Source organism: Xiphophorus couchianus, chromosome 7, assembly GCF_001444195.1.
Source record: "Xiphophorus couchianus chromosome 7, X_couchianus-1.0, whole genome shotgun sequence".
Classification (NCBI taxonomy): Eukaryota; Metazoa; Chordata; class Actinopteri; order Cyprinodontiformes; family Poeciliidae; genus Xiphophorus; species Xiphophorus couchianus.
In genome coordinates this window covers 3,445,491-3,451,490 of record NC_040234.1, presented here as the reverse complement: position 1 = coordinate 3,451,490, position 6,000 = coordinate 3,445,491, and the positions used below count along the sequence as shown (strand labels likewise).

Genomic DNA, 6,000 nt, shown 5'->3' with positions numbered 1-6,000 from the left:
AAAGACTGCAATAGGCCGTGAATGGGAAGCTCGGTTCGATTCTGGGAGCCATTTCGTTGTCCTAAATGAGTGAACGGTGTAAGTTTGCCTTTAGAAAAACAAATTCATTCCAAACTTACATAATAAAATATTGCAAACGTTTTTACAATATTTCAGCCGTAGAGACCGGCACTGGTTTGACATGGTGGGTTATGTTGTCACGTTGAGGTTGAAAAAAAAAAATCCAAAACAGTCGAATCGTTCCCGGACTGCCCATCAAAGTCAGCGGCTCCTGTCAGCGCTGTTGGAGTCCGACACTGAGAGGTGAGGCGGGGGGGCTTTATAACACAACACGGACTTGTTTAACATTAACATTAACATTAATAGCTGCGTGTTGTGGAAAGGGGCTTAACTGGATGCATGTCAATGTCACCGTCGTTTCTGTGACTAGCTAGTCAGAGATGTTAGGGTGACAAATCGGAGCCGACCGCGGCCTGCCTGCTTCTGCTGCTAGCTTCATAATTGACAGCTTGTCACCTCCCAAGGAGCCTCACTCTTAAGTGGACTGTTGTCATTTTATTTGTTCTTAAGGTCTGTTGGAATCTGTATAAATATATATGTGTGTGTACGTATAATGTGCTGCCGTTAGCACGCTGGCTAAGCTTTTACGTGCTGTGGCCGTGAGAATCACCGTCAGCATCCTCAGTGAGGCTCCTCTGTGGCCTTGCTGGCTGCCGCTTCCTGACCCGGGAGCAGGAACAAATATGCGGCTGGTCCTCCTACGAACAGCCGGCCTGCTCTGGTGGTAGCTCCCCGTGTAGCCAGGGGATGATTGTACCAATTTTGTGTCCTGGTCATAATGTGGTGTGGTTATAACAGTGCTGTCGCAGTGTGTATTTTCTTTAGAACACCATCGTTGTTTCTAAGGGGACAGCCTCCTCTTTTCCACACCCTCACAGTCTGCTTCAGTTTTCATCATCTGAGTATTTCTGACAGACTCCAGCTGATAGTGGCTTGTTAAAGTATTATCATTTTGAACATTATAGATTTGTTTAATAACCATCACAAACTTCATTGGTAGATGGAAGAAAACCCCTTCCACGTATGTATCTCTATTTTGTCAATTAAAAAAAATGTTTCAAATTGATCATTTGTTCGGTGGAGTTTCACCTATACCAGGGGTCTGCAAATATTCAAATATTCTCTACACAGAAAAAAGAAACCCATCAATAAAAACTGACTTGATTTGTTACAACTACTCAAATTAAGTAAATATATTAAGTCTATTAAGTTTTCATGTTAAACAAACATAAATTAAGTTTGGCACGTTCAATTCGATTACATGTTACAAATGAACTCAGTTTAACTCTTTTTTTTACCGTTTTTATGCTGAAGAAAAGCATTCCCACAGCATGATGCTACCACCTCCATGTTTTACTCTGGCTTCACTTAGTCTTCCACAAGTGAAAGCTTTTTCTTCAACATGTTGGGTTTCTGTACACAACTTTTGGCAAATGCCGATTGTTGTTGTTTTTTTTCTTTATTTCAGTCAGACGGACATGTTGGGAGATCGGTTTGCAGTTGCGTCCTACTGTTTCTGTTTTCACATGATGGATTGAACGGTAGTTTGTAGGAAGAAAACAAAGGTATTATGCTATTTTCTCATTCGAATCTGGAATCTTGTTTTCTTTATGACCCAAGTTTAGTTTGGTGAGATATCAGTCAAAATGGTTGAAGGTTGCAGAGAGGGGATGAACAGACCTTACTGACGAAGAAGAAGGAATTGTATCTCCAGGGAGTAAATTACAAAAGACATATGTGGATTTAAACTGAGACACTTCATCCTTCTTAAATTCCAGCAGACTGCCAGCTGTTTTTGGACTAAGACGACTGGGTTTTACCCGAGTTCAAAAAAGACAAGTCCCTTGAGCCCCTAAATGTTTTCTGTAGTTCTGTGTAACATCTGCTTGTTAAGTAGAGCAGCTAATAGAGTAGAAATGGACAAAGAGGAATTTAGTGTCTTCATCCTAAACGTATCAGGATCATTTAAGAAATAACATGACACTTGTGTTGTCCTCCGTAAGTCAAATCAGTTTCCTGTAATTTCATTGTTTAGCAACTAGCACACAACAAAACAAGCAGGTTTATCTGGAGACAGTGCTCTTTACTAAATTAAAGCAACAGGTCTTTGACAGGACGAACTTGCTGTAATATGTCATTATCAATATATGACTTGAAAATGATCTCAAAACAACAATATTATCGTTTATCGCAATAATTACTGGGACAGTTTATTGTCCAGCAATAAACTGGAACTAGTCCTGTCCTATCGTGACAGGACTAGTGTCATTTTAGCAACTCAAAACAACTTTGATTTGTTCAAAGTAGATTTGTTCTTATTTTCAGACATCCAGTAGCTCCTGGGTGTCACCCTGTCAGCAGTCACCGGCCTTTATTTAAGCCACGTTGAGAGCAGACGTGACGTCACCCTTCGAAAGCGTGGAACCACTTTGAAACACAGATCCTTTGTTATTTCAAAATGAAACATTTTCCTTTGGCCTGCTGCTGTTGAAGGTAAAGCATAACTTTGTTCAAACGTTATATAATGGAATACAAAACAACTAAAACAAACAGCAAAAGTAGAAAATGGTGAAGATTTGAAGTCTGGCTATTTGTTGTAACAACTTGAATGAAATGTAAAATATCGTTTTCTCTTTCTCGATCTGGCCTTGGTTCCTCCTCTGAGTTCACTTTTAAGCAACTCACTCATACCAAAAATAGTAAACTTTGAGTCTTCCTCCATTAGGAACAGCTTCTACACAGAAGAGTGTTGTGGTCTGTGCGGCCAGCTAGTGCTAATGAATGGTTCACTTTTAAGCAACTCACTCATACCAAAAATAGTAAACTTTGAGTCTTCCTCCATTAGGAACAGCTTCTACACAGAAGAGTGTTGTGGTCTGTGCGGCCAGCTAGTGCTAATGAATGGTCTTTGGTCAGGACACGATCAGACTATCAAGTTCCCAACTGATCAATCACTGACCACCACAGTGGGAGTATTTGTGATTCATGATTACAACAATGATGTCGCTAAGACAGAAAAAAAATTAATGTCCTTCAGTATCTCAGTCTGGAGGTCATTTGACTTTTATTCTGTATTGTCTGTTCAGCCATTCTGTTGCAGACTTGCTGCTGTGTTTGGGATTGTTGTTCTGGTGACGACCCAGTTTGGGCAAAGCTTCATTTGTCTGACAGACGGCCTCATAGTTAACCCCAGAATGCTGTGACATACAAAGGACATTACACTTCCTGGCCAAACAAAACGTTGCCTCCTGATTTCAACTGAGCAAATAGATCTGAGCTTCCTGTTGGACAGTTAGTGCCTGGACAGCTGTTTTCCAGCTGGCAACAAGTTATTTAACCCGAGCTGATGTAATGAGGAACTTCTCATTTCTCAAACAACCGTGCTGAAAGGCGCATCCTGTGGTCGTGGAAAAGACGTTGGTCTGTTTAAGAAAGGTCAGATCGTTGGCATCAAGCTGAGAAAACATCTGGAGATGCAGAAACAAACATTGGGTTGAGAACCGTCCAGCGGCTTGTTAAACACTGGAGGGAAAGTGGAAAACCATCGTGTTTGAGCAAGAAATGCGGTCAGAAAAGAACCCTGAATGACCATGATTGGTGATCTCTGAATTATTTGGTGACGTAAAATTAAAGAAAAACGTAATAAAACCAATAATCATTGAGGCTAATCGGAGAAAAAGATTGGACTCTACAGTGATGGAAGGTCATGTGATCTGGTGAGTCCAGATTGAAAGGTCAGATCGTAACTCTTTCCAGAGTTATTGCCACATTACGGTAATAAGAGAATGCCTTGCCTTCTGTAGCACCCAGGGAGTGCTTTGTTTTTTATTATTATCTCCAAACCTGGTTATTCGTGGCTTTGTATGAAGCAAAACATAGAACTAGGGACTGGATTTTACCAGGCTACTTGCATTATGGCCAAACAACTCTTCCTTTGGTCCTATCTATCCAAAGGACATTATTCAAGTAGTCTTGCAAACCTAAGTTATGGTGCCAGGTTCCTTTTAGAAAAGCTTTTTCCCAGGTACACTTCCAAATAAGTCATATTTCTTTATCCCTTTTCAAACGTACCAGTCATGAATTTAAGCATTTAACAAGCTAGCAGAAGCCTGAACAGTCAGAGTTGGTGCTCTTGGGTTTTTCTCCATTTCTCCAAGCATTGGATGGTCTGTCCTAGACTTGTACTGCTGCTGAGAAGACCTGGAAGCAGCCTTAAATGTTTCCCACTTGTAAATGTTGGTTTTCATATTGTTTGGAAATGTCCCAGTAAAACATCCCAGATTAATAGGCAAAACTAATTCCTTTTTTTGTAGTCAATGCCGTTTTATTTTCCACCTTAGTGTTCTGTTAAACACATTTCTATGCACCAGTGCAGCAAACTGCTACTGCTTCTTTATTTATAAAGCACTTTAAAGTAACAACAACTGTGACAAAGTGCTGTAATGAAAGTTAAAATTATGGAACATCTGGACAACAGAGAACAAATTGACAACAGAGAGCAAGGGGCCTAGGATTGGGCCCTGTGGAACCCCATGAAGTAGAGGATTCAAAACCAGCATATTTACAGACCTGGTTCTGTCTGACTGATGAGACCTGAATAATTTTAAAGCGGTACCACTAAAACCCAATTGGTTCTCTAAAACAAGTTAATGAGGTAATGACTCCTTCTGTTACTCATACGATCAAATGCACTTGATAAACACAAATGTTTATTGTGAGAGCATCGGCTCGACTCGATTGCTCTTTTACGTTTCCAACAAAGGAAAGAAGTTCTGACTGACTCCAGTTTCCTCCGTCCACCTGCCCATGGACACCTGCGCTTCATTATCCTCCAGTATTTGTTCTCGGCCATCTGTGAGGGGGTTTCCTTGTGCTCCCACTCGTCTCCCTTGACCTTTGTTTATCTGTTCTTCCGGCCACCCACGTTAAGAACTTGGCCCACTTAAGCCTCCTGACCAAACCGGGCTGCAGACTACACAGAGTCTGCTTATGGCAGGTGGCTGATTTCTTTTTTTTTTTTTTTTTTTTGGTGTCTGAGGTGATCAGCACCAGGCAGTGAGATCTGCTGAGCTTTGTTAGATTTTGGTTGATGCGATGATGACTTTTTCTGAACGGATGGTCTCAGAGGTTTGCATTAGCCTCAACATTTCTGGACGTAACCTTCTGCTGGCTTAAGAGACAGAGTCAGTTGGGCCCATCGAGGTATTTACCCAGTGCGCGGTCTGAACACCTGTTACAGATCTGTGAAGATCGTACATTGTGGCCATAGGAGGCACTGCTGCATTTTAACACAGTGCTTCACCAAAGAACGTAAATTTTGCAAGGGGAGAACAAACACAAAAGGAAAAATTAAGAAAAAGACGAACAAAGAACAAAAAGTAACATCTGACCAGTAGTATTATCGCTATTATGGAAACATAGACAGTCACAGAACATGATAGCTCGCCAGATATTGTGACCAGAATGTAACTTACACTGGGTTACAAAAAATACTTTTTGGAAGTTGTCTATGTTTTTTCAACTGAATTAGGACTATTTTCCATCACTGAATCAAAAATTGACATCAATTTTTGTCAATCAGGTCAGGTTTTTATTCTAATTTGGTGTAGAGAAATCTGATCTTCTGACTAAGTTGAGGACATTTTTGTGACATTATCAATTAATTTCGGTAATATTTCTCACTCAAAAACAGGTATCAGGAGAGAAAATGTATTTTTTTCTAACGGAGTGTATTAACTAAATGTTACAAATTTCGATTTTTGTAAATTGAATTATAAACACTGTTAAAGGTAAGTAAATGTAAATTGAACATTACGTCTTCATTGTGTAAAATTCTCCGTCTCTTTTTGGTCCTGATGGAATCTCCCCATGTGAGAACAAGTCATGAATTTTGATGCTCTTGTTGCTCCATAGTTCAGAAAGTTAACCTGATAGAGCAAG

General features: G+C 40.3%; 1 protein-coding gene across 4 annotated transcripts in view; it reads left to right on the top strand.

Moving 5' to 3' along the window:
* Positions 1-6,000, top strand: part of akap11 (A kinase (PRKA) anchor protein 11) — a 28,303-nt gene continuing 22,303 nt past the window's right edge. The window contains exon 1 of one of the 4 annotated variants that reach the window (XM_028023228.1): positions 1-78. The gene's annotated coding sequence lies outside the window, so the exon portion shown is untranslated. The other 3 variants (XM_028023226.1, XM_028023229.1, XM_028023227.1) reach the window with 3 other exon arrangements.